This window comes from Calonectris borealis, chromosome 12 (assembly GCF_964195595.1).
Source record: "Calonectris borealis chromosome 12, bCalBor7.hap1.2, whole genome shotgun sequence".
In the NCBI taxonomy this organism is placed as follows: Eukaryota; Metazoa; Chordata; class Aves; order Procellariiformes; family Procellariidae; genus Calonectris; species Calonectris borealis.
Genome location: NC_134323.1, coordinates 13495210 through 13506983, shown reverse-complemented (window position 1 = coordinate 13506983; position 11774 = coordinate 13495210).

Sequence of the window (11774 nt, the reverse complement as noted above, 5' to 3'; positions counted from 1 at the left end):
AAGTCGTCCCCAACTCCGCTCGGAAGACAGACATTTCCTCAGTATTCCCATTTGACTGTGTATGAGGTGGCCACTAACAACGCAAAATAATATTTCTGCTAAACCAACTCAGATGTTTTGTGAGCGGACCGGCTTCTACACAACAAGAGAGAAGTCAGGTCCTATGTGCATGCCTATGAGATCATCTGAGCCCCTCCACAGAACCTGCCATCCAAACAGCTGTATCCCACAGGAACAGCCCTTCTCGTGCTTGCTGACCATTTTATTTCCCCCCCTTTCATGTATAACTTTAATTTTCAGAAGTTTTGCCCAGGGCCCTTTACTGGGCTCCATTGCTTTACGCGACCAGAGCTACCCTCCCGTAGAGCCCCTCACTGTCTGCTCTGCCCCTGCCCAAGCTGCTTTTTCCTGACAGATCCTCATCTAAGGCCGTGTGTCAACGTCTCACAAAACAAACGCACACTTGATACACAGGCTGGCTAGGAAGCACAGATTTCAAGGCCAGCTTACAAAGGCTTCCTCACCAGGCCTGAACTCCGACAAACAGCTTGCCGCAGCTTCAGTTTACAGAGTTTATAATTGTTCTGGGAGGTGCATTACAGAGTAATCAAAATGATAACAATTCTCAAAAATTGCAGCGGGTTGTGTGGAAAGATTAAACAGCTTGGTCATATTCTCACTGGGAAACAGGAGACTTGGCAAACACTGAATTAACATTTTTAATATTATGAAGGGGAATTAATAACATGATAAATGTGAGGGTGGAAATCAAGTAATAACCTATCAACAGCAAGTATTCTGCTGCTATCTGGAGGCTAACAAAGGAAGAAAGATTTTTTTCTTGTGAAATCTCAGTAGGGAGCAGAGCATGCATGCAAGATTCATGCAAGCAAGGCAGTAAACGCGTGGGGTAGAAGAGGTAGAGTATGTGCAGCCGTGCAAAGTCTTCACAACCGGCTACACACCAGAAACTCCATGACCCATTTTAGGGGATTCTGTACAAGTGACATTGTGCAGCAGGGGCAGACAGCTGTGATTCCCACTTGCATACATCTAGTCACTCACAAACACACACACAAGAGGCAAGTGAATGCTTTCAGCGATCTCAAATCCGTCCATCCACCCAAAACAGTAATTCCCCTCTGGAGTACAACACATACGGTACAGTCTTTGTTTCTTTTCACTTGTAAGCAAAATAATTTCCAGGCAGTGTTGCTATCATGCTTAATTTAGATTTTAAAACATTCTGAAAACCTTGACGTGACGTGAATGATGGCTTTTAAAACATACTCCAAAGCTGCCTCCTAGTCTTTACACTAAATATAAGAAATTGAGAGGAGGAAAAGGAAAACAGGCAGGGCACCATTTGCTTTCTTGTCAACTATTTAATCATAAATTTACATTTTTTTTTAAAAAAAAGAGGCTCAAAAATAGCCTTACATTAAAACTAAGTATTTGGAGTTAACACATATAGACCTGGGTAAAATTTTTTACCCCTAAACCTAAACAAGCAGCATAACTTTCAGAATCTTGCATCCATTCCTGAAAAAAATCTGCATCATCTCAGCACTGGGCCATGCAGGAATAATGCAACCTACAGCCAAGGCTGAATATATCAGCTAGTTTTAAGTCACAAAGCTTAGGTATTGCTAGTGTAATAGCTGTAGCCACTAGCATGGCTTGCCTGCTGGAATATCCATCCAGCTTCTTATAAGCAGCTTTTGCAGCTCTCTCCAAGTTCCTAAAGGTCCTTTGCTACCAGCATCAGCATTAGTAAGTTGGAGTTAGCTCAGGAGAGAAAAGGAGAGGAGAAGGAAAACAGAAGCTACAGGAACGTATATACAACCCTTTGCTTGATGTCCAAGTCTGAAATTGCTGACTTTACTAAAGCAAAAAAATAGAAATTTTTATTTCAGAGTACATTAAGCTACAGCTGAATACAGAGCATCTGTACAAAAGGGCCAAATCCTGTTATCAAACACAGTTATTGTATTGCTTTAAAGCAAAGTTGGCATGCAAGGAAGCCAGAAAGAGTGCTGTGCTCTCTTCAAGTCACCTACAAACATACCATTCATACAACACCACTGTAAACTGACAAATCCAGCTCCCCGTGCGCTGGTATTTCATTAACCTTTTAAATTATTTAAATGTTTGCAAAACTTGTTGTCATTTTACCACTTACTTCCTTTTTTAAGGTAATTCACTTCAGCTTCGTAATGCAGAAGTGACAAGATGTGCAAGAAAGGTTAAAAAAGCCAACCGATCCCGTTCTGGAGTACAATTAACACAGTACTTTACTTTCACAGGGCACTTCTGGCTTAGTAAACATAATGATAGCTTTACTCCGAGGTTAAAATGAGAGGGCATTCATTTTTATTACTGACATACCTTGACAAAGGTTCCAAGATCAAAGACAGACTGTCAGCATAATTGTAAAATAATACTTTCTTCCCCACTTTTAATTACATGAAATAGCTTTTATATTAATTAACAACATTCCCCACCATTAGAGTAAAACTTGATTAAAGGCATCGCTTTATGCACAAACACAGAGGAGGTTTGTATAACACAAGAATGAGTTAGATTTTTGGATTGCAAACAGGCAACAAAACTACGAAAACATGCTCATTTCAAATCCAGCCAAGTCCGGGCAGTTTGAGGCAAGACTCAGTTCCCTCTTTGAGAAGTTTACACCCCCAAGAGGCAGTTACCACAAATTCACCTTGAAAGGCCTGCCATGCAAATGAAGAGAGAAGTTTTATGCTCATCAAACTTCTTTTGTGAGAACACATCACCCTTCTCATAGAAGAAACTCTGTGATGCCAAGTCTGATCCAGAGCCCACTCTCTCCCCAGCTGATGGTTGGCATCCCCCAGGTATCCCATGGCTAGTTTTCCCATCACACAATATTACTCTTGTCACCCAGAAGAAACACCATATTAATACAAAACACTGATTATTAGGGGATTATACAACCCTGGCTGTATAAAAGCAAGTGACACCCTGCTGTTACTCTTCCCCAGTATCGTTAATATATCAGTAAAACAAAATAGTACTCATTGCTGTAATAATTCTCAGTTTGACATGTCCTTCTCTCCAAGAAAATGTCTTGCATTCGGAGGTTTGAAGGATTAAGTGATCTAATAGGTTTTTGCATCCCTATCTTCCATGACTTACATTTGATAGCTTTGGTCCAGCCTTAACATTCACTGAGCCACTTCTGCAGATGATTAGCTCTCTGCTGAAAAATATTTTCCATTGTTTCGATTGCATCTACTAGAGGAATTCTGTAGTATAAGACTAAAAAAAAAATAATTTACAATAAACTTTTATGGTTGCACTAAAAAAAAAAAATTTACCAAGAAGTCAATTTGCTTTCCACGAGAACGATTTAGATGTTTTTCCAAGAGACGAACAAACTGCAGTCATTTCATAATCCCCAAAGCAGTGAATACAACAGCTCACCAATGTTACAATCACCATTTATTCCCGAGCAGGTGCGAGCAAGTTACAAACTTTCATCATATTTAATGTGGTGATTACACTTATTTTTTCCAAGTTGCCTTGCCCTGTAGTTGAAAGGGCTGCCACAGTGCATCTTCTCCGTAGAGCAACATCGTTACTCCCTTAGCGGCGGATCAGAGGGGAAGCTCTCAGAGCAGTTGTGTACAGTTTCCTCCCAAGCAGGGATATAAGCACTTAAGTTATCCAATGATTCCAGTTGGAACTACTCAGACATTTATAATTAGGCATTGAACCTGCAATGTTAAGCTACACATAAAACAGTAAGCGTGTCACAGCAAATTTCTTGGTGGTATCTAAACCACCACTTTTACCAGGGTGGAAATGGGAGCAGATGAATGTGTCTGAAAGGAAACATCATCTAGAAATGACGGCACAACTTTCTTTTAAAGATTACTTGCCTCTGTGTGTAATGGCCATCCCTCGTGATGTCTGCCGACCTGTAAGTTTCAGAAAAGGACAGTGCATCTTGCATCTTACTCAGAAAGCCAGTGGTCTTAATTTCCAGTTCTGTGCCTGCCACTCTGGCACCAGCATGGAAAAGCTGCTTGAAGAGACCTGAACCTGCAGCCCAGAAGGAAAAGCTGTGCAGTGGCCAGTGCATGCCCAGCAGCAAGTCAGGGGCTGCAGCTCCACCTCCTCAGTTAGGAAAACCACCTTTCAATCAGATCAGGGCCAGACAAGCTTTGGCCTTTCCAGACCTGTGAGAGAGCCAAGACCTGAGGTGCGTGTAGTTTGACTATGCAATTTCCAGTATTTGATTTATATTCAATGGAAAAACACGTATCATTTCAGCAGTACACTCAACCTTTTAAAATACAGCCCCTACAGTACAGTCAGGCTAGTTACACTACTGAACACTGTCCCTACATCCCAGTTTGCTGTGGAAGTCCACTCTCGGATGTAACAGACCCAACTGCATTGTCACACATATGCTTTCCACAATCGCTCCTAATATCAATACGAAAGAAGGAAAAGAATCCCAAAAAGTAATATATCCCTTCTCTGGGAGGTTAAGAAGCCTCTTATGGGAGGAAAATTGGGTATCTGGCAATTTTAGAATGATTTAGGAAGCTGGGATTGTATTTATTTCCCATCTACATGAGGGAGTGAAAAGGGCTCTTCAAAAAATAGTTTGTTGCTCAATATGGTCTTTTGCAGGACTTTAAATTCCTTTGTTATTCATTGAATTTATAAGTGAAAGCTGGGAGTCACAAATGGAAAAGAGATTTGACTGGCAGCTACGACTTCAATTTGTATGAGAAATCTCTCTGGAAAACATCCTTATTTTGTCTCAGCCTCACCTCCCAGTAACAAAACCATGATGGTTATATTTGCTGTCCTCTTGTGTACCCATCCTCACACTGGAAATTACAACTAAATTACAAAACAGCTTGTCCAATACTCGTGAAAATAAAATTCATAGTCCACTCCACTACAACTAATTAATTTTCTTAAAACTGCATCCCAGAGTGATCAAATGAGACATGAGCTTTTTCATGAGAAGAAAATCCCACTAGAGTTCCTTAACATCAGGTGTAACAAACACCAGCGTTTCAACATTTGCTTCACCATGTTTGAACCCCCATGTTTGCATATGTAAGCACACATTTGCATGTAAGCATTATGTATTATTAATATTGATTAATATTATTATTCAAAGGTAGTAGTCCGCCTATGCTCTGTGTGAGGTTTGTATACATGCTCGGAAAACCGGCTCATGAAATGAAACAAAAATAGATTGCTTATGGTTAAGTTCATTAAGAGAATATATGACCATATTAAAAACCAAGCAAAAAACTGCGTTCCACCTCTCAGCACTTACTGTTCACAACGGCTCCACTGTGAAGTTTTACAGCATAGCGCTTCTTTTGTCTACCCGGTCCTGGGAACCCTTTTGCACATTTTCATATAGTTCATATTAAATATGGGAACTTTAGCTTCTCTCATGAGAGACAGTTCTACAGCTATTTTCCCTAAATAATAGCCATCTGTTCTGAATGACCTCCCCAAACAACTTGCTTTGTTAATGGCAACTTTGCTACAGTTAATACACCAGTTGGGATTACTCCAGCCAACTTTCCATGGGCCTCTATTGTTATGAAAACCTATTATCAGGCAATTAAATGACAGCAAGAATGTAATAAAGTACAACAGTTTTACTTGTATCATTATCCTGGGTGCTGATGTTAATGAAAGGCTATCGCACCCTAGACTGTAATTCCTAGATACTGTCGTACAGGAGAATAACTCCCGTCAGCAGCTATTTCCAACCTTAATGGTTTGAGCAATTACAATCCTTGCCTAAGCCCTTCCCCAGTATTTTGCCCCGATTTAAATTAAGGACAGCTCTGAGATTATCTTCAGGGCTTGCTGCTGAAGGCCAGGTGTGAAGGACAAGAGGCCAGTCTTACCTAAAGCTCGGACAGTTTTTGAAGGTATTTGTTTGTTTTCTTGTCAGACAGACAAGCCTCACGGAGGTGCCTTCACAATTGCTTGTCCTCTGTGTAAATGAAACAATAAACCAGCTTTCTAAAGTCTCTATTCTGTACTTGTCTCAGTAGAAAATAATGAAGTTGAATTGCCCTCACAGTCCTTTTGGTATCCCTCTGGCAGGTTGAATTTCTGCATGACACCCTTCCTTTTCTTTTCTCATTTCTAGAACTAAACATAAACTTAAATAAACCTCTCTGAGAAACAAGATGCACATAATTGCCACAGATACCAAAAGATGTCTAGAACATTTCATCTTTCTAAATTGTCCTGGGTTTGAAATTTATACAATCAGCATTTTGTATTTCCGATATATAACGTAGCAGTAGGTCTAAAACAAGTTCTTTTTTTCCCACTGTGAAAATAATCTAAAAATTTATGTTGACATGAAGTAGTACTTTCTCTATCACTGAGACGGTCCAACTGCAGTCATACTGTTTGGCATAGATTCAGCTAATATGCATTTATAGTTCTCCTTCCTTGACAGAAGGCAGTATATTTACCAGCCTGTATGTGCAGTTAGGCTAAAGTGTTGTTTTTCACTGGGACTCATAACCTCTACTCTTTGGAATATTTATTTTCTTCCTAAGATGCAATAAGGAAATTTTATGCAACTTACTATATCAATTCTACATCAATACTACATACAGGCTTCTTCCAGATAGCTGATCAAAACAACCAGACAGAAAAGCTCCCCAGTATAAACTACTGGATGAGAGAGAGAATATGAATGAACTCTTTGTTCATTTTTAGATCGTTTCATAATTCAGGTGGTCTTGTAGCAACTACATTAATTTTATAAGACAGAAGTGTTTGACTCAATCTAGTTACATGGGCAACACGTAAGTACACTATCCCAAGAAGGGCCCTTCAGAGGGAAATTTTTTCCAAACTAAATGAGAAACACAGGATTCAGTTACATCACCTCTTAAAGGAGATGAAATTTATTTTGTTGCACTCCTCGGGAGAAACCACAGCAGCTGCCAAGCAGGATGGACAGACTCGATCATCCCTCCAAACCCACTCCCTTTGCTATCCCATTATGCAGAGACAGAGTCAGAATCTCATTTGTTTCCTTTGGGCCCATAATCCAAGGCAGAAATGGGAAGAACTAATGTGATACCTCACTCCTCCTCACTATCCCTCACATAAAATGGTGTTAAACTAAAATTATATAACAGAAACATTATTTTAAAAAATTTTAATGAAGCACAAGGGAACCTTATAATATATAGGAATGTTCCCTGTATATTTCTGTCTACTGGGAAAAAGAAACAGGAAAATAATATGTTAAAATAATAACACAGATAGGATTGTTTCTTGGAAGAACACTGACAATAAAGCAGAAGAGTGGAGTTTTGTTCTGTAAAACAACTTGTGCTAGCATGAGGAAGACCTGAACATCACTCACGCTGCTGAGACAGAAAACATGCATTTCTCAGCTCCCTTATGAATGCCGATTTCATCTCTCCCAACTCTCTCTTGTCAAGAAAAAGAAATACAGTGTAGACTTGTATAACAGCCAAACAACTGACATTTGCTTTTGGTAGCCCCTCCAAAGTTATGCACCTTCAAAACCAATATTTTTGACTAATATCCTCTCTGTTCCTCATCATAACGATTGTTTGGATCTTTTTTTGAGACCTGGCTTATTGAAAATACCTTGCTAGAATGATTGTGTCCTCCATACCTACAGTGTAATACGATGTGATTCTCCTATTGACACTAGTGATATTTCCAAACGCACAGGAGAGCAATGTAACATAGCTGAGTATTTCCCAGAAGTTCCCAGGAGAGAATTTTGCCCTTACAAGAGTTATCGCAATAAGCTTTGTCTGCGTACGTTGTAATGGACAACTGCTAAAAAGGTCCACAAAGTCAAACAGATATAGTAAAGGATGTTTCTGAAGCTGCACAAAGGGTTTTTTTCCCTTTTGTGTCATGGATGAGACACAGTAAGCAACAGCCTATAGTAGAGATGGATACTGGAGTTTATTTAAAAAAAAACAAGGAGATTAGAGCTTTTACCCTTATCCCCCTCAGTGCTACCTTTGGTCATCAGGTCTCGACTTTGCTGTCCAGCAAGGAGGTTAGGCAGAAAGTTGTCTTGCTCCAGCTGTGCAGCTGCGCACAGTTATCCCTTTCAGATCTTCCTGGCCAAGGTCCTTGGGCATCCCCCAGCGTTCGTCCCCCTACTCATATCCAATATCCAGGATCTTTCCTCCAGCCAGGATCATCACCACCTCCTTTCTGGTGCCTCTTCTTTCTGAGACCACTTCTTACTTTGGGAACCCTTCTTTTTCAACACTAGCTCTGCTTTCCAGAACCCCAAGGCCTCAGTTCTCCCTACGTACTCTATGTACAAAAGCCCAACACATGCCTCCTAATCAGTGGTTCTGGTTTATGTCTCCTTATTAACTGGAGGATTTGGGATGTGCCACCTGTTTAATTCAGGCATTACCAGAATTTACAGCCATCCCATACCAGGTTTCTGCCCAAGTTCAGAAGTTCAATTTTGGACATTCGCACACATAGGGTTACAGGCCACCTGCTAGCATTCACAATTTTTTCCACCTACAACAGTTTGGTATGAATTTATTAAAATACATCTTTATGATGAATAGTCATATAGAAATTCCTGATTTGACCTTAATTACAGAATTCTAGCCAAAGCGTATGCACAGGTACTGTACTCTTGATGAAACCTGAAGACGAAACAAAGCCTGCAGGACCACTGAAGCATAGCAAGGGCTTTCCTCAGTATGCCTCTGTTCACTATAGACAGCACCGCAAGCATACGTGTTGATACGAACACAGTGCCCAACCCATGGTAATCAAGACATTGGTATTTTGGGGCACTGCACACTCTTGATATGAGTTGCACTAGGGGTGAAGTGCAACATCCGGACTATATTTTTGACACTGAGCTTCCATTGGAAAAGACAGCCCCTACCAAGGGGGTGGGGGGGGGGGAGGAGAGTAGCGCAGGCAAATACATAAACTACACGCTTAAAAAAGTGGAGATGTATGCTGAGACTATACAAATAAGAGGACTAGCTTCTGCTCTCACTTGTGCCAGCATAAAACCTGAATGGCCCACGGGAACTCAGTATAACTGAACCTACATAAATAATGAGTTGTGAAATCAAGCCTTGAATAGTAAATAATGCACTTCATGATAGTATTCATTTCATAATACCGCCACATTACCTGCCTTTCTACATTAACTTGCCTTAGAATAAGAGGGGGAAGATTAGTATACAGCTGATAACCATCTAATCATTGGTTACATAAAAAAATATAATGTCTTAAAATTAGGCTCTGAAATGAAGGGAGAAGAGCTTGTAAACAAGAAAGAGATAGATGATTTTTTTAGAAAATTCTAGTGAATTTTGGAAAACAGCGTTTGAAACATCTACTCGCTTGCTTCACCTATAAAGACAGAGGAGAGGCACTGATAGTTTTTTCTTCCCCCCTACTGAGTGCTAGTGAGGCAAGCTTATTGCCTGCACACATCATTTGACATCCTGAAAACAGAATGAGTGCTCCACTGGCAGCGAAGGAAGATAGAAACGTTCTCAACATTTGTCACATTCCCCGATTGGTTCTCACTGAGCTATTTGGCATGGAAATGTGAGGAGGAATGGAGCTCTGTAAAACACAATGCAGGGAAAAGCACTTGTAACAAAGCATCGTCTTTTTAGAAGTGAACGTTGGGTTACGAGACCGAGACAGGAAAATGCATCATGATGATACATTTGATAATGCCTTTTACGCAAATAAAGAGGAAGTTAATAATTAAGTCCCAATTAAGTATGTGTTCACTACTTCGCTAAAATCCATTTATTTTCAAGAAAGCATACAAGCACACACTTAGCGTCAAAATGGATGCAGCTTCGGTATGTACCTCCAGTTCAGCATATACCAGAGCACTCTGCCAAACAGGGATAAACACGAAGAGCCGATGTACCTTCAACTTCTAGGAACTGCTTATCATAAACATGATAAGCGCACAGTCAGGTAGCTAGCTGGACCGGAATTTTCTATCCAAAAATGGTTGTGAAACACTTAAATTCTCAAGTAGCAAAAAGTTCAAAGTAAAAGAAAATTTAATTACCCAAGGAAGCTCAAAAGAAGGCCATGCTTCATTTGATTCAGATTTGATCGATATTCACCCTCATTCATAAGAAGTTTTGAAAACTTTCAGACACCCAAAAATTAACTCTCTGGTTGCAGAGCAGGGTACATAGGAGCCATTTTTCACAGGTTGGATTTCCTATGCAACTTTTCTCACAAACGTATCAATTGAACTGATATAGTTACACAGGCACTCATAATCCACACATTAACAAACTATGTTTGTTTTAATAAATAATGACACCTAGCAATGCCTACCCAGAGCCAGCTGACATAAAACCTCCAAAACATCTTACGTGTATGCAACGTCTGTCCATTTCTGCAGCCACTCATAACACTAATATATATTCAACTATGTTTAACTAACATACATGCAACTATTTCATTAAATAGATTATCAGGTTAGTATAACATTAGTATAAAATCATACAGTTTATTTTGCCTTGACTTCAGCAGGGCTGGCATTCATGCTTAAATTAAGTGCTGCACTTTGTGTCCTATAACTAATGTGAAGTAGACAAGAATTATTATCTCCATGCGCTTCACAAATGGGAAACTGAGGCAAAAGAAGGTTAAGTGACTTGTTCAAGGACACTTGAAAGGCTAGAAATGACACTGTTGTGAATGATGAACAGGAGAGTGGCTGAATAACCCCTTGTTTAAAGCCTGTATGTATGTATACTGAAATGAATTAGAAATAGGCTCTTTACTTTTAAATGGCTCGTTGGAATTCTCCAGCATTTTGTGTTTCTTTTCTATTACCCTCCACCAGCAGCAAAGTTCACACACATAAAAGCAATATTTAAATAATAATAAGAAAAAGTTTAAAAGTTATTCTGATGTCAGTGATGTTGAACTAAATTTACAAAATTCAAAGATAAGCTTTATCATCTAACCTCCAAGTGTCCCATTATACTCTCGTGCTAAAGCTCACAGCATTACCTTTCAGGCAGACGGCACCTCCACTGCATGCAGTCAGACCTAAAGAACATCAGCAACTTGCCCAACCAAGGGAATGCCCTACCCCAGCTATTCCTATCTTCTACACACGCAAGTCAGAAGTGTAAATCTGCCTTTAAAGTTCAAATTCCTTACGTTTGCACCTAGATATTTCCTTAGAACATCAATTCACTTTTTTTAAGTATACATCCATGCAAATCAATGCATGATAGATAGTCCAAAAGCAGTCATATTTGAGCAGTCTCAGTATATAGGACTCCCCAGGTATTGAAAAGATCAAATACATATGCAGCAGAAAATTTGTAATTAAAATTGGAAGCCAAGAGAACTCCAAGTATTTCCTATTGTCCAATATGCACAAAAGGGAGTGACTCGAAGAACTTGCAGCTTCTTTTTGAGCACAAACAATGGGCACTCCTGATCTAGAGGAGCCAGGGTCACAGGGAGATACACCACAGCTATAAATAATTCTGATTTTAAGGCTACAGTTAAATGAAAACAGAAAATACAACTGACAGCACCTATGCTTCTTGTCTTTCTCTATATTCTCTTAGAATTGACCTTGAGAATACTTAATATTAGCCTAAGGGTGGAAGGAAATGTTCTTCTTCACTACAATCATTTAATAATAGCTTGTCCTCCTTCTGCTCAATATGCAAGTA